The sequence below is a fragment of the Anolis sagrei genome, chromosome 3, assembly GCF_037176765.1.
Source record: "Anolis sagrei isolate rAnoSag1 chromosome 3, rAnoSag1.mat, whole genome shotgun sequence".
NCBI lineage: Eukaryota > Metazoa > Chordata > Lepidosauria > Squamata > Dactyloidae > Anolis > Anolis sagrei.
This window is the reverse complement of record NC_090023.1, coordinates 143,605,131-143,629,439: the sequence shown is the minus strand read 5'-3', so window position 1 is coordinate 143,629,439 and position 24,309 is coordinate 143,605,131.

Genomic DNA, 24,309 nt, shown 5'->3' with positions numbered 1-24,309 from the left:
TAAAAACCATATAAACCATTAAAACCATTAAAACATATCATAACCAGTGTCGTCCTGTTAAAATCATTGTCCAGCATCATCATCTAGTCATTCTGTATTCATTCTTCCTATTTCATAATTATTTATTCCGCTGCATTTCCAAATGCTTGTTCAAAGAGCCAAGTTTTTACTCTCTTTCTGAAGGTTAGGAGGGAGGGGGCCGAACTAATATCCCTAGGGAGGGAGTTCCACAGCCAAGGGGCCACCACTGAGAAGGCCCTGTCTCTTGTCCCCGCCAGACATGCTTGCAAGGAAGGCAGGATCGAGAGCAGGGCCTCCCCAGACGGTCTTAAATTCCTAGATGGTTCATAAGGAGAGATACATTTGGACAGGTAAGCTGGGCCAGAACCATTTAATAAAAGGTTGTCAGAGTAAGGAATGGGAGGAAAGAAAATCATTCCCCTTCAGCTGTCCTTTTTCAGAGGTAAGGATCAGGCACTCATCCAAGATCTGCAACAAGAAGTGAACATTCCCCTACTTCTTGTGGCCCACATCACTTGCTTGAATAGCAATAACAACTTGAAGAGGAGTTGGTGAATCATTTATGAGAAACCTACAGTAGCACTGCTGCTCAACCCGGGAGTACCGGGAGTGAGTCCCCACAAGCCCAATAAGCTCAATACCCCATTAGACTCACACCTTTCAGAAAGGCCCAAATCTAATGGGGTATTTAATTAATTCAGAATAACCAAAGTTATTCAAAATTAATTCGTTTTTATCCAGGGCATCATTTGGACGCCCCTGGTTAAAAACCCAGACAAGTATACCATGATAAGGGCCTGTCTGGTTGGGCCCCTCCAATGTAAAATTACATTCATTCATAATGTTTCTGTTTATTGTATACATGCATCTAAATTCAAATAGAAAAAAAATTACTACCTCATCAGATGGGTCACTTGGTCCATTGAATGCCGCTTTTTCTCCCCTTTCAGGACAGAGCCCACTACACAACACATGCGTACTTTCAGCCAAATTCCATCCAGAAAGGGGAAAGCAAGCAGCATATGCCACTACCGTGGCAACACGTGAGCCAAAAATGTGTTGCCTTACCATCAATGTGGGGAAGAAAGGTGCCGACGCTTCCTCCCATGAGATGGGGGCAAAGGAAACTCATGCGATGCGGGGCATAGAACAATGGCAAATCCATGGGCCTTGGTGATGTTGTCCTTAGAGAATCAGTAACATTCACCTTGCATTACATTATATTGTTCCTTATTTGAACATGTTATTTCCTGTTTAACTGTGATACTTACTTTGAAAGTAGTTGTTATACCCCAGAAACTTCTTTTTTGTGGTTACCACAATCTATGTTGAATTAGTTGAGACTCTATCAGATATTAATTGAAAAACTATAGCAAAATGTGCTGCAGGATGTCCCATAAAAAACAAGTTTTTGCAGTTCAATAAAAAACAATCAAAGTTTTTATGATAGAACCAATTAGGTAATTACATTTATAAGCCAGGGACAACATTATTTTACATAGTGTTATTTGACTTCAACTTCATTCAACCCTTGATTCAGTATTGATTCAGCTAAAGCACAAAACGAGCTCAGGCTTGCCAGGGACATTAAAAACAATAAAAAGGGCTTCTATTCTTATGTCAGTAGAAAAAGGAAAAACAAGGAGGCGATAGGACCTCTTCGCGGAGAAAATGGGGCAATGCTGACAGGGGATAGGGAAAAGGCAGAACTACTTAATGCCTTCTTTGCCTCGGTCTTCTCACAAAAAGAGAGTCTTCAACCTCAGCAAGATGGAGTGGATGAGGGATTGGAGGACATCCAACCCCAAATTGGGAAACAAGTCGTCCAGGAATACCTGGCCGCTCTTAATGAGTTCAAGTCCCCAGGGCCGGATCAACTACACCCCAGAGTATTGAAGGAACTAGCGGAAATCATTTCGGAACCATTGGCAACCATCTTTGAGAGTTCTTGGAGAACGGGAGAAGTTCCAGCAGATTGGAGGAGGGCCAATGTGGTCCCAATCTTCAAGAAGGGAAAAAAGGATGACCCAAACAACTACCGTCCAGTCAGCCTCACGTTGATACCGGGCAAGATTCTGGAAAAGATTGTTAAGGAAGCGGTCTGCAAACACTTAGAAACAAATGCAGTCATCGCTAATAGTCAACATGGATTTATCAAAAACAAGTCATGCCAGACTAATCTGATCTCTTTCTTCGATAGAGCTACAAGCTGGGTAGATGCGGGGAATGCCGTGGATGTAGCGTACCTGGATTTCAGTAAGGCCTTCGACAAGGTCCCCCATGACCTTCTGGCAAGGAAACTAGTCCAATGTGGGCTAGGCAAAACTACGGTGAGGTGGATCTGTAATTGGTTAAGTGGACGAACACAGAGAGTGCTCACTAATGCTTCCTCTTCATCTTGGAAAGAAGTGACGAGCGGAGTGCCGCAGGGTTCCGTCCTGGGCCCGGTCCTGTTCAACATCTTTATTAATGACTTAGATGAAGGGCTAGAAGGCATGATCATCAAGTTTGCAGACGACACCAAATTGGGAGGGATAGCCAATAGTCCAGAGGACAGGAGCAGAATTCAAAACGATCTTGACAGATTAGAGAGATGGGCCAAAACTAACAAAATGAAGTTCAACAGCGACAAATGCAAGATACTCCACTTTGGCAGAAAAAACAAAATGCAAAGATACAGAATGGGTGACGCCTGGCTCGAGAGCAGTACGTGTGAAAAAGATCTTGGAGTCCTCGTGGACAACAAGTTAAACATGAGCCAATAATGTGATGTGGCGGCAAAAAAAGCCAATGGGATTTTGGCCTGCATCAATAGGAGCATAGTGTCTAGATCTAAGGAAGTAATGCTACCCCTCTATTCTGCTTTGGTTAGACCACATCTGGAATATTGTGTCCAATTCTGGGCGCCACAGTTCAAGAGAGATATTGACAAGCTGGAATGTGTCCAGAGGAGGGCGACTAAAATGATCAAGGGTCTGGAGAACATGCCCTATGAGGAGCGGCTTAAGGAACTGGGCATGTTTAGCCTGAAGAAGAGAAGGCTGAGAGGAGATATGATAGCCATGTATAAATATGTGAGAGGAAGCCACAGGGAGGAGGGAGCAAGCTTGTTTTCTGCTTCTTTGGAGACTAGGACGCGGAACAATGGCTTCAAACTACAAGAGAGGAGATTCCATCTGAACATTAGGAAGAACTTCCTGACTGTGAGAGCCGTTCAGCAGTGGAACTCTCTGCCCCGGAGTGTGGTGGAGGCTCCTTCTTTGGAAGCTTTTAAGCAGAGGCTGGATGGCCATCTGTCAGGGGTGATTTGAATGCTTCTTGGCAGGGGGTTGGACTGGATGGCCCATGAGGTCTCTTCCAACTCTTTGATTCTATGATTCTATAAGTTAACTCTAGCTGAGATTATGACTGGATTTGACTCAAGATTCTAGATATCTGCTGCAATTATGATGACAACAGGTTTGGGAAAGTAAACAAAAAATTAACAAGTTGCCTGTGCTTAGTTTGCTTGGTTTTTGTTTAAATTGGAATCACAACCTACAATCCCCTGTAGCATTGATTGATATGAGTTTATATTTATATCATGAGAATTATAGGAGTCAGAGGCACGTAATAGATGGTTAAAGATACAGATACACACAATAACATTTGAAATTTAAAGGAAGCTAAATTGCATGCACAGTATATATATCCCTTGATTTTACACATACAATATTCTGAGAGCAAGAGAGATTTGGTCTCCTTTGAGTTTTATAGCAATACATTTCAAATATTAGATTAACTTAAAAACTCCACTGGGATAGTATTCCCTAAAGAAGAACTTTTTACAATTTCCTGCATTTAAGAATAATAATTACAAATATTCTTTCTAGGAAGACTGTATTCTTCAGGAAAGAGGCTTGACAGATTTAACTAACTATGACACAAACTACAAATAATTTTTAGCAGTGGTGCAATGTAGATAGATTTATGGAAGATGAAGGAGTCAGGGATTAAAACGTCCTCTGGGTGGTGTAACCTGATTGTTGTATCCAGCTGGAAAGAGAGATTGTGGTAATGTCCAACTCAAGAAAATTAATGTATTTCCATAGTACACTGCCATCTAGAGATGATGAGAGAGAGACAGCTGTTCCGGAGGAAAATAAACAGAGTTTATAATTTGTATTCAGAGGTCAACAAAGAAATATGATCTATAAAGACAGAGCCCTGCATGTGTTAAGTTCATTATCTTGGTGGGCCTCAATTTTCAAAGTCCTGAAACCCCAAAAAAGTATTTGCAGGCTCATGGCGCCCCGCACACTCTTTGCCACCATTTCCCTCCCCCCATCAGATGGCAGAAAGGGCAGCAACGTGTGCCAACGTGCATTGCCCCAGCACTCTTTCTGCCATCACATGGGGAAATAGAAGGAAACATGTGGATAGCTCCATTGGAGCTACCAAAAATACACTTTCCTCCTCATAGTCGTGGAGGAGGTGACTTTTAGTGCTTCCCCCCAACTTTGGGAGAAAGCACAGAGGGCCTGCCATGCATTGTGTGATGGCGCATGGCAGGCCCTATCCTTGCTGCAAAGCAGCAAAACAGGGCAAAACTGCCACATGTGAAGAGATAGTTACAAGGCCTTGAGCCTTCTCTGCTAAAAAGTGTGGATGCCTCATCAAACTACAAATCCCAGGATTGCATAGCATTGAGTTATGACAATGTGACATCCCTCAAATAGAAGTTCCAAGTGCTCCTGAAGCAGCTTCCCTTTTTGCTTTGGCTCAGCACTACACTAATCTAATGCGCATCCTAATTTTGGCAGTTAATTTAGCCAAAAAAAGGTGAGTGTTAGATTCGAGTAAATACAGTAATAGCAAGATAACTGGATATCTTTGAGATGGGGTGAACCGTAATTCCAGTTAAATTGCTTTTTGCTGACTGCATTTTCAAAAGTTTCAGTTTTCTATATATTAAAGTATGCTTGTGGGGTGTAGAAACAAGAGTATCCTTTCATGCCTTTCTTCAAACATGTCCATAGTCATAGCTACTCAAGGATCACATCACGAATGAGAAGACACCATGGTACTTCATAGACAATGCAATTCTATTATGGAATTTGAAACAGGAGTGGGCAAACCTGGTAGTTCGAGGGCCATTTTTCTTCTCTCAGGAGCTTGTATGGGCTTCATTAGACCATCAAATAAACTGAAAGTAACTGGAAATCGAAATTTACTTTTATAAAGCCTTCTGAGGAGGCTAAGGCAAAACCAGGCATAGTGAACCTTGTAGTTGTTCCCAAGCGAATTGCTCTACCTGGGCTCCTCCTATAGGGCATCCTCCAAATTCATCAATGGATGATTTCCCACTTTTTTTTTTAATAATCCTGGTGTCTGAGGACTGCAAAAAATGTCCCTGGGGTAGAGTGTTCCTATTCCACTTGATGAACAAATACAGCTCTCCAAATTCCATATTTATTTATTGCATATCAAGGTTCTGAGCTGTGAATGCTTGCTGTCTCCAATATCACTTACATATAATTCTATTTATTCACTAAGGTGGAATCATCCATCCATTCTATATTCTCCTGCAACCTTAAGTAGAATAGCTCTATCTGAATAATGCAGTGCAATCACTAAGAAGGCCCTGTCTCTCTTCCCCGCCAAATGCACCTTGATGATGGCAAGACCGAGAGTAGGGCCTCCCCAGAAGATCTTAGTTTCTGCAATCATTCATAATAATCACAACATTCTTTTCTAAGTTCTCACATGCTAACTGAATTGTTTTACACCTCAAGCTCTAGAATTGCTTGTGTCTTCTGCAGAGACCCCATCTGTTCTAGAATTCTCAAAGATGATTGACATAGAAATGAAGATTACCTTGAATACCCTGGGATCAAGTTCATCAAGTGCTGAAGACTTGAATTCATTTAACATCGCTAGCTATCCCGTTATATTTTTAGCTATTTGGGGGTGCAACCTCCATTTTGCATCTTCTTTTCTGTTTCACCAAAGTGAATCTTGATTTCTTTTAAGGAAAAGATTGAGACAAAACAGACACTACGCAATTCCACTTTCTCTCTGTTATCTATTTGCATTTAATCATCATTGAATTTCACCATACAGGGTTAGTCAAAATGAATAGGCCAATTCGGCGACAATTAATTTTCTTATTGGCCTATTCATTTTGACTAACCCTGTATGTTGACGTCGCTATGACAGCAGCTCAAAACAACAAAGTTTATATTTCCAGAGGACAATATTCAGGATTCAAAATGCGTTTGGATTGCTGGTCAATTGCTGGGAATTAATTTCAACAGAATAAGTGCTGGTGTTAATTTGGATAAAGAAAAATGAAATGTATAACTACAGGATAAGTAACACTTAATACTTGAGGATAGTATAGATGAAAAATATCCAGGAGTCTTAATAGACCACAAGCTAAACATGAATCAAAGGTGTAATTTGGGGGCCAAAAAAGCAACAACAACAACAACAACAAATGCTAGATCACACTAACAGGAGTATAATGTCCAAAGCAAGGAAAATACGTATTAGTATACTCCATTCTATTATGTATGGAATAGGCCCTTTTCGACATATGGTAATCTTAAGGAAAATGTCTCATGGGGTTCTTGGCAGGTTTTATCCATCATGGGTTTGCCTTTGCTTCCTTATGAAGCTGAGAGAATGTGATTAGCACAACGCCACCCTGTTGAGTGAGTATTTCAACTCCCTGAGTTCTAGTATAATACTCAAACCTCTATACAACACTGGTGTGTTGCTGTAGAGCAGAGATGGAAAAAGATGTGGTATTTCTATAAAACAGCTCTTCATTACAAACTCAGTAAAAATGTGTGGTTTGGAAGACCTAAAAATGACAATACATGTACTGGTAAGAGCACATTGCAGAAGTTTAGATTTCTGCACTGCTCTGTACATTTGGCTACCTCTGTACCAATTTTGAAAACACTAGTTAGTTCAAAACATGGCAATCAAATTGGTTACAGCAGGGGTTGGGGAACCTTTTTTATATATAACATCATTTGTGGACCATATAAATAATAATTATAAAATTATGCATTATTACACTATTATAAATTATAAAATTTTACTGTAAAATCAAATACCGTTTAATTGTTTTTAACTGTTTAATTGCTGCTATACTGTTTTTATTGTTGTATTGTATTGTATTGTTGTATTGATGCCGGCATCGAATTGTGCCTTTGTAAGCCGCTCTGAGTCCCTCTAGGGGTGAGAAGGGCGGAGTAGAAGTGTCTGAAATAATAATAATAATAATAATAATAATAATAATATAATAATAATAATAAAAAACAAAAGTTCCAAGGGCATGTAGCACTGGCAGCTACCTGCACACATTCAAACTTATCAGTTTCAGCTCAGCCGGCAAAAACAAGCGCAGAAGAAGGAGAATGTGCCTGTTTGAGAAGAGAGTCTAGAAGTGGCTTGGATCAGAATAGTAATGGGCACCTGACCCACAGAAGAGTCAATGAGGCACCTCGGAGGAGCAATAGGAGTGCAGTTAAGTGGGCGGACTGAGGCTGGACCCCCGGTGTGGGGTTAAATATAAATAAACAAAACACCCACAAGGTAGGTATGTGAATTATTCCTTCCCTTCACATCTTCCCAGAGCTGCACGTGGGACTTAATGTCTCTCAAGGCAAGCAGTTAACTTGAACCAAAACACTACAGATTCTTTATCTGTAGTCAGCAGAGATTTATAGCATCTGATCTTATTTGCTGCTCACCACTTTAATAATGCACTTGAGCTCTGACTTTCATCCAAACTCCTTTGGAAGCTATTTATACATAACTTCTGCTATCAGTATATACAGAGGTATACTCACAACAACATAGTGAGAACCATAGCGAAGGAGATCCACATGGCCAATGAGCATTATGGTAAGAGCACCACATGGCAAAAGGAACGCATGGCAAAGAGATCAGCATGGCAAAGAAAAGCACATAGTAAAGAGGATATGCACATATCTGCCATTTCCCACAGGGACCACAGGAAAGGATACCAATCTTGTCATGCCTGTCACATGGTCATGACTCAGCTGTCCCTCTAGAATCACCTCTCCACTTTCTTAGCCCTTCGGTGGAATGTGCTGTGACCACATGTCCATTAGAACTTTATTTTTTCACACAATGGAGTTACACACAATGCATTTCTTTCTGTATCTAGGAAAGCCATCAAAGGTACTCCCTCACCCACAGCAACCACGGCTGCACAGTTTTGAATATGAATTATTTTGCTTTAATCCCTGTTCTAGTCCTGCATATCCAATGTTCATGTCATCACTTCTTGAGATTTTTCTGTATATTGTAATTTTCTTAATCATCATCTGAGATGTAGTTTGGGGATTGTTAAAGGTGCCAGATTCAGGTCAATATTTGATTATTATTTGAACAGGAGACTAAGGGCCAGACCAAATGATCTTGAGAACCTCATACGTTCCCCAGAATAGACATTCCCCACCTCTGGGGTATGCGAACATCTAAACTTAGAAACGTTATTATTTTATTATTATCTTTATTTATAACCCACCTTTCTCCCCTTGGGGATTCAAGACGGCTAACACTCCACATGAAACAAGTTTAAATGATGCAATACAAAAGTTTCAAAACAAATATCAGTATGGTATTGCTGTCAAACCAGGTGACACCCATCCCTTATCTGTGCAATTTATTTTTATGTGTAGTATCTTACATTTCTCCCCATTGATTTACATTAGTGAGAGGCTGGAGTATCTGCAGTGAAACTTTTGGACAAAATAGTGGAGCTCCTGGTGGCATAGTGGGTTAAACCACTGAGCTGCTAAACTTGTTGACCGAAAGGTCACAGGTTTGAATCCAGGTAGCAGCGTGAGCTTCTGTTGTCAGCCCCAGCTTCTCCCAACCTAGCAACATGACCTTGGAGGTGTCTACGGACAACGCCAGCTCATCAGCTTAGAAATGGAGATGAGCACCAACCCCCAGAGTTGAACACGACTGGACAATGTCAGGGGAAAACCTTTACCTTTACATAGTGGTTGTGACCAGGGATACAGATTTGCTTTTTGTTTTAGATTAATGTTTGGGTCAGACGACAGTCCAAACAGGTTCTGAGTGGCATACCTAAAACCTAAAATTCAGCCTGTTTTCGGACACACAAGTTCAAAGTGAAGAAATTTGAAAACTGGGGAAGAGGGGAAGGCAATAACAAGACATTTGTAAACAATTAAAGTGATTAAAGATCTTATGAACATGTACAGTAGTGCTATAAACATTTCAATAACAAGGCAAACTGTTTAACTGGAGGGGAGAAGAAGATGATGTCAAGGAGTCAAGGTTTTTTATGAGCACATGAATTTATCATAAAAGCTAACATGTTTTCTGAGCCCCCCTTCAACATTGTTTCCATTATCTTATACACATAGAGGTCAGGAGGAAATCCAGTGCAATGTTCAAAGAATCACAACAAACACAACAGGTCAGACCACCCACAGGCCTGGATTCCAGGCAAACCTGGTGAGCTTTAATTTGGCTTTTGCACACTGGTTTGGCTTCTGCTTTTTAAAGGCTGCTGAAAGCCTTGTTAAGAGATGGCTTCGGGGCTTCCAACATTTTTTTACAGCTGCTTAGTGTTGATTCTGGCAAAACACCTCTATTTTTAGTCACTTGCTAGAGCTAACTAGCTTTTAAATTGAGTTATATGTTCAAAATTTCTTTGTATTCTAATGTATTTTTAAGCACATTTCCAGCTAACTTGATATGACGTAAAATCTAACAGGAGTTTATTCAACTTAAGTGTCTGGATGATCTGATCCAGGCTTGGTTGAGTATGAATTATTTTGTCTTCATTAATTACCACATGCTTCAAGGTTTTTATCAACAGAAAAGAAAGTTTGTAAATATAGACATAAATGAAGCAGCTAAAGGATGACAATGGGACTCGTGCAATTTTAATATGTTTTATATTTTATGTTATAATGTTTTATGAAAAGTTTTAATGGTTTGATTCATATTTATGTGCTATTGATTTTATTTAATGTGATATATTGCTTTTGTATCTTTATTGGCGGCATTGAATTTTGCCATTTGTACACCGCTCTGAGTCCCCCTCGGGTTGAGAGAGAGCGGTATTGAAATGCAGTAAATAAATAAATATAAATAAATAAATGATGTGTATTCTTGCTGCCTACTAAAATGCCCAATATTGTAAAAAAATATTTATTTAAAACTTTTGTATCTCGTTCTTCTCTTCCTCCGTAGAGGGACTCCAAATGGCTAACAGCAAGAATTCAAAGCTAACAATAATAAACGTTTAAAACATCATACATAAACAATAGGTTAAACCATTCGCCAGGATAAAAACATCATCTAACTCAGTTAGCACATTGTGGTCAATACTTACTTAGGCGATCCCTTGTAGTTTGAGGATGATGGTCCTCCAAGTGTAGTATCCTGGCGGTGGGTCCGTAGATGGCTGTGGAACCCTATTCTGGATCTGCATCTTCTCCCATAGTGAGGGCATTGGTTTCCAGGTGGAAGGTGATCCCAGTCGGGGTTGACTTGACGTGTCTTCCTCTTGGCACGTTTCTCTCTTATGCCCTCTTCAAATTCTGCAGCACTGCTGGTTACAGCTGACCTCCAACTGGAGCGCTCAAGGGCCAGGGCTTCCCAGTTCTCAGTGTCTATGCCAGAGTTTTTGAGGTTGGCTTTGAGCCCATCTTTAAATCTCTTTTCCTGTCCACCAACATTCCATTTTCCATTCTTGAATTCGGAGTAGAGCAACTGCTTTGGGAGATGGTGGTCGGGCATCCAGACAACGTGGCCAGTGCAGTGAAGTTGATGGTGGACGACCATCGCTTCAATGCTGGTGGTCTTTGCTTCTTCCAGCATGCTGACATTTGTTCGCTTGTCTTCCCCAGAGATTTGCAGGATTTTTCAGAGGCAGCGCTGATGGAATCATTCTAGGAGTTGCATGTGATGTCTGTAGACAGTCCACGTCTCACAGGCATATAGCAGGGTTGGGAGGACAATAGCTTTATAAAGAAGCAACTTGGTATCCCTATGGATGTCCCAGTCCTCAAACACTCTCTGCTTCATTCGGAAAAATGCTGCACTCGTAGAGCTCAGGCGGTGTTGTATTTCGGTGACAATGTTGACTTTGGTGGAGAGATGGCTGCCAAGGTAGCAGAAAGGATCAACATTGTCTAATGTTACACCATTAAGCTGCATTTCTCACATTGGAGAGGAATTGGCCGGTGACTGCTGGAAGACTTTCGTTTTCTCGATGTTTAATGACAGGCTGTGCTTCTCGTATGCTTCTGCAAAGGTGTTTAGAGTGGCTTGTAGGTCTTCTTCTAAATGTGCACAGACGAAATTGTCACCAGCATACTGGAATTCTATAATAGAGGTTGTTGTGGTCAATAACTTTGGTCATTTACTGGTCTCAGCCATCACTCTGCAAATGCCTCGTTCCACAGCCAGGATTTCACTTGCTTCCTAAAAGTCAGGAGGGAGGGGGCAGATCTAACTTCATTCGGGAGAGAGTTCCATAGCCAGGGGGCCACCCAGAAAAGGCCCTGTCTCTCATCCCTACCAGACGTGTCTGCGAAAGTGGCAGGACTGGGAGCAGGGCCTCTCCAGAAGATCTTAACTCCCTTGGTGGTTTGTAGGGGAGAATACGTTCGGACAGGTAAACTGGGCCGGAATCGTAAAGGGTTTTGTAGGTTAAAACCAGCACTTTGAACTGTGCTCGGAAGCTAATTGGCAGCCAGTGGAGCTGGCGTAGCAAGGGAATTGTGCGCTCCTTGTACCCCACTCCCGCATTAACTACTGTTGCCTGCTTAAACTGATGGCACAATGCCACTCTCATAATGGCAGGATTGATACCTGCAGTTTCAAAATATGTCCTAAGAATTTTCTAGATCCATCAGATTACCCTATGATAACCTCCAGTAGAAATAATTCACTTCAAATGCATTCACTATTATCCATGCTTTCTTGTTTCCATGGTAAGTTCAGGTAAGTATCCCCATGGACAAAGGGGTCATACTGTATAGTCTCCACCTGCTAGAAATTAACTATAATTCCCTTATTTTTCACTTGAAGCAAATGGTATCTTTTCCCCAGGTACACATGAAAGGTTCTCTTACAGAAGAAATGTCCCAAGCTCCCTTCTATCATTACCTACTTAGCTCCATTAAAATTCTAAAGAAAAATGGGGGAAGCTTACACTGTGTCCTTTAGTTGGTTTCCATCTGTATTGCCCCCTCTGCAACCTGGAGCAGTGCTGGTGAAGCTGGGTCCTGGCTAGAAATTAAGCACATACTGCTACGACGTGACTTTCTGCTTTTGGCATTCAAGTCATCTGCTGACTTACAGCAAACTCATGAATTTATAGGATTGTTTTCAGCAAGCAATATCAGGTGTGGTTTTGCCAGTTCCTTCCTCTGAAATATAGCCTACAGCACTTGGTATTGTTGGCAGTCTGCCATTCAGGATCAGATGGTATCTGATGCCTTTATAATATTTACATCCAGGTATAATCCTTGGGTTGCTACATTGTAACCCCTCAAATCCAGGCATTCTAATTTGCAGATTTAATACAATAATCATTACATTTATTTCTACCAGTATGGTTCAGCCTTGGAACCATTTTTATAGTAAATGGTCTTCTGAGAAAACTAAAGGAGTCCATGCTTGGAAATTGCTATTTGATCATGAGCTATCATTGCCTCTAAAGAAAATCAGTCTTATTAAGTTGAGAAGCAAGAGAAGAATGATGTAAAGCAGTTGAGTATATTCTTAATGTATTAAATAATATTGGCCTTTTATCATGCATAGCCATTTTAATGCTACTGTATTATCATCAGATCACAAAAAGCTTGATTTTTGTTGACTGATGAGATTCTTGACCAATACAGTGTTCTTTGTTTTGATCCTATTAGATAACAGCAAGTTTGATGCGTATTTGATCAAGTGCTTTGGTACAGAATGACACAGATACACTTTAAAATACAGATAGCACAAACGACCATGTGTTCTAAGAACATATGACAAGTATTATCAGAATTTCATAGAAGTAGTTGTATGAAGATATTGTCATTATCGGTGTAATAAAGTGTAAGTAAGTAAACTTTATTACAGTTATAGCGATGTTTAAGGATATCTGGGCAGGGGGGAACAAAGAATCCCACCGCTGCCACCAATATAACGAAATTTGAGGCTGTCTGGGCAGGGTGGACAAACTATCAATCCCACCTCTGTCCCTCAAGGCAAGGGAGAATAAAATATTATAAATGACCGATGTTGCTGGTAGTATTAGCCGCCACCACCTCAGAATTATTGGCCTGAGGAACCAAAGGTGTAAATGTGTTATAGGTAAGGTGTGTTTGCCCTTGTTCTTCTATGGCTTCTTCACTGGCTGACTGGACTTTGAAATGGTTTGACAGAGTGAGTTCTGAGGAAATGGATAGACTGAGGCATACACCAGTTAACAGTGAACTAAGAAAGAGTTTATTGAACTTGGAACAAATATCACCTCATAGCATGAGGGGTACAGAAGCGTAATTCAGCTGGAGAGACTTAGTTACTTAAGCAAGTAGTTCCACTGACATTAAAGCATTTATCAACTGTGAGATCCCTTAAACACACTGCTCTATCTTTAGAAACAGTAACACTTGGAGAACAGACTCCTGTCTGTCTCCCCCCACAGGGCTAATAAGCTTTCTTATACTTTTACTCAGTATAACCAGACAAGTTTTTCTGTTACTAATCCTATCAAAACAGTAACCTTGGCCCTTGTCTGCTGCTTATTCCCTATTTTAAAGGCTCACTTAAAACCTTCTTTCCCTGTCAGATCCCTACTGTAGCTTCCTATCTTAAAATCACAACCTTCCTTGTCTGATGTCAAGACACTTCTCTCTCTCTGTCAAGAGCTGACAGCTTATTTTCCCTCTCTCAACCGACTCCTCCCCCAATTGCTATACCCAATCAGGAGTCGGCTTGACTCCTCCTCCTGCTCTGCCTGCCTTCCAAGATGACAGCTACTGTCATGGAGGCTTCGGCCTTGTTGTCTTAAAGGTAGATTCCACTACATCAGTCAATGACCAGATCATAACCAGGGCCAGTGATGTTTTTCCATAGGGATCCATATTGTGCTCGATGGAGGAATATATGTTTGTCCATTCTTACTTAAAATTAGATTAAAAAGTATTTTTCATAGATGTTCTCACCACCACTTCTTGTATCAATGCAAGACTATAGACCATGTTTTTCCATTGTATGGTTGGACTTTTAAAACTTTTCCCCCAAACCAAGAGCAATTTGTGTGTGTGTGTTTGTTTGTTTGTTTGTTTGTTTGTTAGGACTTCATCACACTAGAACATCTATCCACTTTAAATCCAGTTGCTGCCTCCTGCAGAATTCTGAGGTTTGTAGTTTTGTGAGGGCCAGAATGTCTATGGCTGAGCAGTTTAAATTTATTTATTATTTATTTATTTACCATGTTTGTATACCGCCTTTCTCAGCCCAAAGGCAACTCAAGGCGGTGTACAGTCAGCAACAATTCAATGTTCAAAACCCATAAAATACTATTAAAAACATTGACATATAAAACCATAACAAGATCAATAAAAGCATATATCACCAGCGTTTCCTTGTTAAAAATGTTATCCGTTCACATCATCCAGTCATTCGGTTGTCCTATATTTGCCTGTTATGCTGCATTTGCAAATGCTTGCTCAAAAAGCCAAGTTTTGACTTTTTAATGAATTGTTAAAAAGGAGGGGGCCGATCTGATATCCCTAGGGAGGGTGTTCCACAGCCAAGGGGCCACCACTGAGAAGGCCCTGTTGCTCGTCTCCGCCAGGTACATCTGCAATGAAGGCGGGATCAAGAGCAGGGCCTCCCCAGACAATCTTAAAGTCTTAGACTCCTCTCAAAACTATAAGCCCCAGAATTCTGCAGGAGGCAGCAACTGGATAAATATTCTGGTGTGATGAGGTCCTAAGTAATACATTTCTAACAACTACTGTCAGAACAAGCCAAATTGGCACTACAAACATTTTCAGTGCCCCATGTGTCTGATAGAATCATTCATATAATTTGACTAAAGAGGAGTTAGATGTCACTTATGATATAATTAAAAGGTTCATTGTTCCATATAAAGTCGATTTATAACAACACTAGGATCTTTCTTCCAAGTATTCTGAATTTTTTCTCCATTATTGTGCTGAGAGGGAGATCTTGTATCATCACATATAGTTACTGTGACAGAGCTACATTGTCAGAGTTACTTCTAATAATGCTAAGCCTCCAAAACCTATTTCTTAAGCCGGGCAGCATCCCAAACAAAGGTTTTCTGAAACAGTGCAGATCTGGGCACCGAGAAGTGATGACTGTAGTTAACTTCTGGTTACAGAGGACATTGAAATGTATAGCTGGTGAAACTTCTTGAATTCCTGCTGCAGCAGCCTACAGGCAAATTATTTGTGGTCCCCACATTTGGTTACAGTCTCCTTGGTGTAAACCTTGGTCTAGAGCAGTGGTTCCCAACTCGTGGTTCGTGGACCACCCGTGGTCCCCAAGAACTAAAATTTGGTTTGCAGTTTTACAGTTATTACACTGTTGCAACAAGAGCGATTGTTCTCCTGAAATCCTCTTATAGTTTTGAGGCAATGGGGAGGGCAGAGGCGGACTACCCACGAAAAGCACGACAACAAGCCTCCTGACTACTGCTTCTCCTCCTCTTCCCTCCCCCTGAGCTGAGCCGTTCCATATGGTGCCTTGATGTCTTCAGTTTAGACCTTTACCTGGGGTTTTTTGGAGTGCTGATTCAGAAAATTGCATTGGATAGACCACATCAACTCTAGATTATTAAATATGGTTTTCTGTGGGTGAGCAGATACTGACTGCTGGATGGCATATGTTCTATATCAGAAACTAGAGCTGATGTGGTCTATCCAATGTAATTTTCTGAATCAGCACCCCAAATAACCAAACTGAATCTAAAATTAACCTAAAGACAGAGGTACTCCTGGTCAGTCGCAAGGCCGAACGGGGTATAGGGTTACAGCCTGTGCTGGACGGGGTCGCACTCCCCTTGAAGGCTCAGGTTCGCAGCTTGGGTGTGACCCTGGACTCGTCGCTGAGCCTGGATCCCCAGGTTTCAGCGGTGACCAGGGGAGCATTTGCACAGCTCAGGCTCGTGCGCCAGCTGCGCCCGTATCTCGGGAAGTCTGACTTGGCCACGGTGGTACACGCTCTTGTCACATCCCGCCTGGATTACTGCAACGCTCTCTACGTGGGGCTGCCCTTGAAGACGGCCCGGAAGCTTCAGCTGGTCCAGCGCGCGGCAGCCATGTTACTAACTGGAGCGGGTAGCAGGGAGCACACAACGCCCCTGCTGTCCCAGCTCCACTGGCTGCCGATTTGCTACCGGGCCCAATTTAAGGTGCTGGTACTATCCTACAAAGCCCTAAACGGTTCCGGCCCAAAATACCTTGCAGACCGCATCTTGGCCTACGAGCCCACGAGGACCTTGAGATCGTCCGGGGAGGCCCTTCTCTCGATCCCGCCTGCATCACAGGCACGGCTGGCGGGGACGAGGGAGAGGGCCTTCTCGGTGGTGGCCCCCCGGCTGTGGAACGCCCTCCCTGCTGAAGTTAGACAGGCGCCCTCCCTTATGGCCTTTCGTAAGAGCCTGAAAACATGGCTCTTCGAGTTGGCCTTTAACTGAGTGCTATATCTTGGCAATGATGACCGGAATGGACCACGACTATGAGACTGACTATGACCCATGATATGACGAAGCGGATTTTTAGTATAAGTATATGTCAAGTAGTAGTAGCATGTTATGTATTGTTCTGATTACTGTAAATTGTCTTTTCTATGTTGTTGTTCACCGCCACGAGTCGCCCCCTGGGCTGAGAGTGGCGGTAAATAAGTGCAAGTAATAAATAAATAAATAATAAAGCTGTTTTGTAACCTTTTTAGAACTAATGTTAGAGAATGGTCCCTGGTCAAAGTGGACCTGGTCAAGTGGTCCCTGGTCAAAAAAAAAGGTTGGAAACCACTGGTCTAGAGAAGCTTTCCAATGAATTGTTGAGAAACTCCCTCAGATACACTCAATTGTTGGCCAAAAGTTGTTTGTTTGTTTGTTTTTTATTTAAAGCTCTTATTATTAAAGAAAATGGGCAATGAAAATACACCAAGAACTAACCTGGGCCCTCTTCAAAGAACAAGTAGCGAGTGCAAGGAATAAGAACTGGGTGTACAGAAATTCCCTTTTTTTGCCATTTCGTTATGAACACTTTGATGAAGCTTCAGATTTATGAACCATTCAAAGCACTATTAACCGCCGTGGTCAAGTTGGGTAAACTTTATTCTCTCTGTAGCAATGTTGAAAATATTGTGGCTGAACTGTTTTTCTAATTATGTGAGATGAAAGGCCAACTGGCTCCCACTTACCTTATGAGTAAGTTTCCAGAGCAAGATTCATCTTGCAATTATTTCTTTAGTCAAAGCTGATTGCTCCAGAGGCCCCAAAGTGTGCTCTCCAGATGCAAATGACATTGAGAGCACTACCGGCAAGATTTCACCTCAAGACACACTTTTTCATGCCATAAAAACACAAGAGGAAAGCCAAGGTGGATATTTTTCAAAATATTTTAAACAGGAAAATGGCTCAGCTCTGGAGAGAGAGAAACCAACGGAAACCTTTCCCAAGTCATAGCACGAAGCAAAAGTTAGCAATCCATGTTGCATGATAGATGCTTCATTGCAAGAAATAGTACATTCCTTAATCTTGGGGTTTACGAGTTGCAGGGGGTAGCTGTCATGCTAGATAATCAAACTGTAGCTGTCCTAATACATTTTTTTCCCTCTGGACTGATATGCTAGCTTTAAATTCACTATTAAAACTGACTGGGTAGGTCTTCCATTTCTTCTTTGTTTTTGCAAGCACTATTCCTATTCTGGAGCCCCAGATGGCATAGTGGGTTAAACCACTGAGCTGCTGAACTTGCTGACCAAAAGGTCAGTGGTTTGAATCAAAGGAGCAGAGTGAGCTCCCGCTGTTAGCCACATCTTCTGCCAATCTAGCAGGTCAAAAACATGCAAATGTGAGTAGCTCAATGGGTACCGCTTCTGCAAGAAGGTAACGGTGCTCCATACAGTCATGCCTGCCACATGACCTTTGGGGCATCTAAGGATAACGCGGATCTTCAGCTTAGGAATAGAGATGGGGACCACCCAGAGTCAGACACAACTAGACTTAATGTCAAGGGGAATCCTTTACATTTACTTTTTCCTGTTTTTATAGATAAGTGGTGACATTAACCAGCAGAAATTCCATAAGTTATTTGGAACAACTTGTGCTGTTCAGAAAAAGTTTGACATTTCAATAAATGTGAAAAGAGGCTCTTTCCTGCTTTTTGAAAAATTAAAATCTAGAGAATGTGTGAAATCCATAGCTTCACAGATAAATGGGAGATCAGTCATTCACTCAAAGAAAATATAACTTGGACTCAGAATAATCAATTCCAAGCAAAGACTGTTCCAATTCTTCTGTATGATCATTGGATTAATTTGCCGCTTGTATTAATTACATATTACTTAACATTTCTCCAGTGGGTAGAGGGCTTATGTAAAACCCGTACAACATTGGAAGTACTATCATTGTACTGACTGAATTTCTATAAACTAGGAAGTCAAAATGATTCCCAACAGTGATTTTTTAGATATTAGACTGCAATCTCCATCATTGCTGGCTACATTGGCCATTCTCATTGGAGAGCATGGAGAGTCCAACACATTTTCTAACATTTGTGCATACAACTTAATGAAGTTCATTTGTATATCTACAGTATGAACTCAAACACGGACTCAGAACCATTCTGAATCCGAGTACAGAACACTACCAGAACTGAGCAGGAAACTAGACTCGGCCCTCACTCAGGGTCAACCTAAGTCTGAAACGACTTGAAAGGACACAACAACAACAACAACAACAACAACCCTATCTCATCAGCCAAAAGCAGGCCCATACTTCCCATTGAAATACTAATAAGTTTATATTTGTTAAAATTGTTCTTCATTTTAATTATTGTATTGTTTTTAAGGGGGGGGGGTTGCACTACAAATAAGATATGTGCATAGGATGTGCATAGGATAGTATGCATAGGAATTCATTCATTGTTTTGTTTTTTTTCAAATTATAATCCGGCCCTCCAACAGTTTGAGGGACTGTGACCTGACCCTCTGTTTAAAAAGTTTGTAGACACCTGCTCTAAAACCTTGCTGCATTCGCATTTACTATGTTAATCATAGGGCCACATGAAGTAATGTGTTCTGCTCTTATAAATGGAAAGCACACCACTGTTCTTATCTCTCTCTCTCTCTTGTATGCGACATGTCCTTTTAAATCTGATAGTTCTTGATAGATAGTTGACAAAAGAAAGTCTAGTAAAGATTGACATTATTTGTAGCAGTATTTCTAATAATAATAACAATAATATCAATAGCAGCAACAACAACAATAAACTTTATTTAAAACCCGCCCTCTCTCCCCGAAGGGACTCAGGGCGGTTTCTACTATCTTGTCTGATCCAAATGTGTAAAATATTAACTGCTAATAAATAACTACGGGCACTGATTTTCTATGTTGCATGACCAAATGTATGATTGTGTTTTCACATCTGTATCAGCATTAGTATGATACATTGCTGCAGTATTTTGCCACCTAGTGGCAGTTGCTGATGGCACATGTGGATATTTTTGAGGAGTTCTATCTTTATGCATCAGAAAAACATGTATCACAATCCAGCCAATTTGATATTTTTAAAATACATATATTTCTATGAGAGAGTTAATCATTGGCAATTGGGCATATGTCCTCTTCCATTCACAAGATAATGAGACTTAGGCTGTATCTACACTGCCACATAATGGAGTTTGAACTCTATGATTCTATGACACATGAAGTCATTGCCAATGAGTGAAATTAAACATTATTATGACTATTAAAATTATTTTTAAAAACCTTCTGAACTAACCAATTACTTTTCTGCACACATCATTTAAATCTACATTTAGCCTAGAATGGCATAATTATGAATTATTATTACATTTTTTTGCTGTCAGATATATTATTTTTTCTGCTTCAATAACAGCAGGCTCCCTTTCCGTTTAGCAGATTAAAAGTTGCAGCATATAAATGAATCCAGAACTGCTGCTGTGTCTTGCAGTTGACAGCTAGATGCTCATTTGGGAGTTAACACTTCCACAACCTTATTTGTTGCATATTTTAAGCAAAAACCTGATTATGGTCAAATGATTAGATTGCTAAGTAATTAATGCAATAATTAAACTACATAAGTACTTCTAAAGCAGCAATATACTGTCCTAGACCCAGTTCTGTTCAATGTTTTTATTAATGACTTGGATGAAGATTTAGAGGACATGCTTATCAAGTTTACAAATGACACCAAATTAGGGGGGATCAGAATTCAAAAAGAACTGAATAGATTAGAGAGCTGATTGGCTAAAACTAACAAAATGAATTTCAACAAGGAGAAATGTAGCATGATACACTTAGGCGGAAAATGAAATGCACAGATATAGGATGGGTGACACCTGCCTTTACAACAGTCATGTAAAAAAGATCTTGGAGTCTTAGTGGAAAACAAGCTGAACGTAAGCCAACAGTGTGAAGCAACAGTTAAAAAACCAATGGGATTTTGGGCAACATGAAAAGGAGTATAGATCCATAGATCAAGGGAAGTAATCTTTGATTCTAGGAAAAGTTGTGATTTTCAGACAAATGAAAATGGGGCATAACAGTTACTACCTCATCATACTAGAGAATGAATCCACTTTAAATCTGGTTTCTGCCTCTTGCAGAATTCTGGCGTTTGTAGTTTAGTGAGACTGTTAAAGGCTCCTCCCTAAACTTAGTCTACTCAGAAACAAAAAGCTATTCTACCAACAGACTCTGGGCCCATCCAGACAGTACCTTTATTGTGGTACCTACCACAATAAAGAAGGGGCTGTCCAGACAACGTTCTGGACAGTCCCAAATTAATTTGCCACAAACCAGGAAAAACCTTGTTTGTAGTGAATTAATTAGATAGTGGGTTTATTCCGCACCTTCTTGGAAGGCATGGAATAAACCACTATTTCCAGTTCTGGACTACAGAATACTGCAGTCCAATCAGTATTCCCACAGTTTACCAGGCTAAATAAACCCAGTAAACTGTGGGATTACCCACACCCCTCCCCCAAGCACCCAGACCTCTTAGAAAAGTAATGAAAACTTACCCGGCCTCCATTACAGGCTTCAGTTAGCTCTCCCGGTGTGTAGAAATGACATGCCAGGAGAGGGGGAGGAGGGAGGAAAATTGCTCCCCCCCCCTCTCTTGGGCTAGTACCGAGAGAATGTCTGGGTGTGAATGGACCCTCAGGAAAATCGCATTTTAAAAACGTGGATTCTCCTGGGATAAAGTCCTGTCTAGATCCGCCCTCTATTAGGTATAATGTGAGAGGCAGTAGTGCATCCCTCAAGCAGAGTAATGAATGACCAAGCCAAAAGCTGAACAGCATCCAGTCCTAGTCATACACTGTGATGCAAGTCTGCAAGTCGCTTCTGGACTTGCATCACAGTGTATGACTAGGACTGGATGTTGTTTCTCAAGTTGCTCCTGACATAACAAAAAAACCAAAACAAACTGTGATGCACACACAGGTATAATCAGAAAGAAGGAAAACATTTAATGAGTCAGGAAGGGTCCTTTTGTAAAAATATAAAAGTAGGTTTATTTACAGTATTTGTCCATAACCAAATACATGGCCTAATGGAGGAGGGGAGGGAAAAAATACCTGCGGATTATAGTGATTTTGGAAGAGAGTATGGAAAAAGAAATATGATTCAAACATGCACAGGCCCACAGCACACGTATCTCACCCACCAACACTGTCTTGCTACTCCAATAACCTCAGGGGCCGGTAGTGTTGTGCCCGAAGGTAAAGGGCCGGATTGCAGCAATCTCTGCATTTCTGTTTTAAAGAACCAATTTGTGGACTTTGTTGGAACTGAGCCCTCTTCTATGTGGTGCTTTTGTGAATTCTCCAAGGCACAATATATCTTTCAACAGACATAATCCACTCATGTCATTTCATTGCTTATTCGACCTGTTATTTCCTCTCTGTGAAATTTTAGACAATTCATTCCTTTTATACTTGATGAGACAAGATAGTCCAAAAGTGCAGTTCTGTTTAGTGGGTTCGATTTCCCACTGCCTTGTTGGCTGGCCTAATGCATGGGCATGTGCTTTTTCCCCCTCATACCTTCAAGTTTTCTTTCTCCTCAGCTTAAAATTGGCACATGTGTTGTTGTGAACATGTCCTGACATTCTTCACGGAGTTCCATTATATGTATTGTTTAAAAAGCAAAGCAAAACGGAACAGAGCAGAACAAGTTAAAACACCTTTAACGTGAAATTATTGATGCAAGTAATTCATCAGGTCAAACCAGCACAACTTTTGACATGATGATTGTACGCTATTGACTTTCTTCTCTCAAACAGCATTAGTGATCCAAAAGCTTTAGCAAATACTTCTTGAACAAAATGCTATTTGTATTCTTGCATATGAGTATATCCAAATGGGTTCATTCAAGGGCAATGACTCAGTCAAGTATGATTGTTTTCCATAGGTAGAGTCTTGGCAATGAAAATGTTTGTGAAGACCTATTGTGAGTTCACATGGTCTTTCATATAGATTTCCAGATGGAAGGCAGTCACAATAAGAATTTGCTCAATGTCCCTCCCTCTTAGCATGTTTCTCCCTTTTGGCCTCTATTTGTGCCTCTTTAAAATCCATAGGATTGTTGGTAACAACTGACCTCCAGTTACAATCTTATCACATGGCTGCTGGAGTTGCTCTGCTTCTTCAGGAGGCATGGGGAACCCGACATCCCATGTCCTGCAGCTCCAGCTGAGGGTGATCCCATGGAGGGAAGAGTGGAGCACACAGGCAATGGTGACAAAAGGCAATGGCTCAGGTTACAGACTGGCAGAAGATTATGGTGATAAAAGCACTAGTAGCCAAAAGATTCCTGTTATGCCTTGAAGTAATTTCTGTCTTATGTCAACCCTAAGGAAAACCTATCATATTCTCATAGCAAGATTTGTTCAGAGAGGATATGCCTTTGCCTTCATCTGATGTTATGTAGGCCCAAGGTCATCCAAATGTACTCCACAGATTCCCATTCCAATATTCAAACCACTACATCCTACTGACTATCAAAACAGGTATAAAATAGAGAAAGACAGGTTACTTACCTATAACTGTATTTATCTGAGTGGTGATCTGTAAATTCACACAACTGGGTGTTCTGCGCCTATGCAGAGCACTGTTCGAAATCTTCTAGAATTATTAGACAGAAAGGTTTTGGCAGTAATCCCTTCCACCATCCTGAGGCTATATAAGGCCTGGTTGCCATCAAAGCCCCTCATTTCCTAAACATCAGCTGGAGCCTGTATTAACACCTAAAGTAGCATGACCCCTGTGCAGGGAGGATGGGTATGTGTTGTGTGAAGTCAGATGACCATTCAAAGAAATACAGCTACAGGTAAGCAACCTGTCCTTCTTTTTTGTTGTCTCTGTGAATCACACAACTCGGTGACTAGCAAGCACAAGTTATTGGAGGTAAGAGTCATGACATGCAGACCATCACCTTTGGTACAAAATCCAAGAAGTTTATTCACCATAAATGGTAGGAGCCCCGGTGGTGCAATAGGTTAAACCCTTGTGCTGACAGGACTGAAGTCCGACAGGTAGCAGGTTCAAATCCAGGGAGAGTGTGGATGAGCTCCCTCTGTTAGCTCTGGCTCCCCATGCAGGGACATGAGAGAAGCCTCCCACAAGGATGGTAGAACATCAAAACATCTGGGTGTCCCCTGCGCAACGTCCTTACAGATGGTCAATTCTCTCACACCAGAAGCGACTTGCTGTTTCTCAAGTCGATCCTAACATGGAAAAAAACCCCATAAATGGTGTACCCATAAAAACTCTATAAAGAGTCCAATGAAACAATGTACATCATACAAACCATGTACAATCATCAAAGCTTGGATTTAATGGACCATAAATAAAGCTTGCATAAGTATGTTTTGACAGGTTTTACAGTAATAAAAATTTGAAAAGTGGCACCTGACTCCAGTCATTTCAGCGGTAAACAATGTTACATGTATCCACACAATGCTCAATGAGCATCACAAAGAGCATGACCATACATTC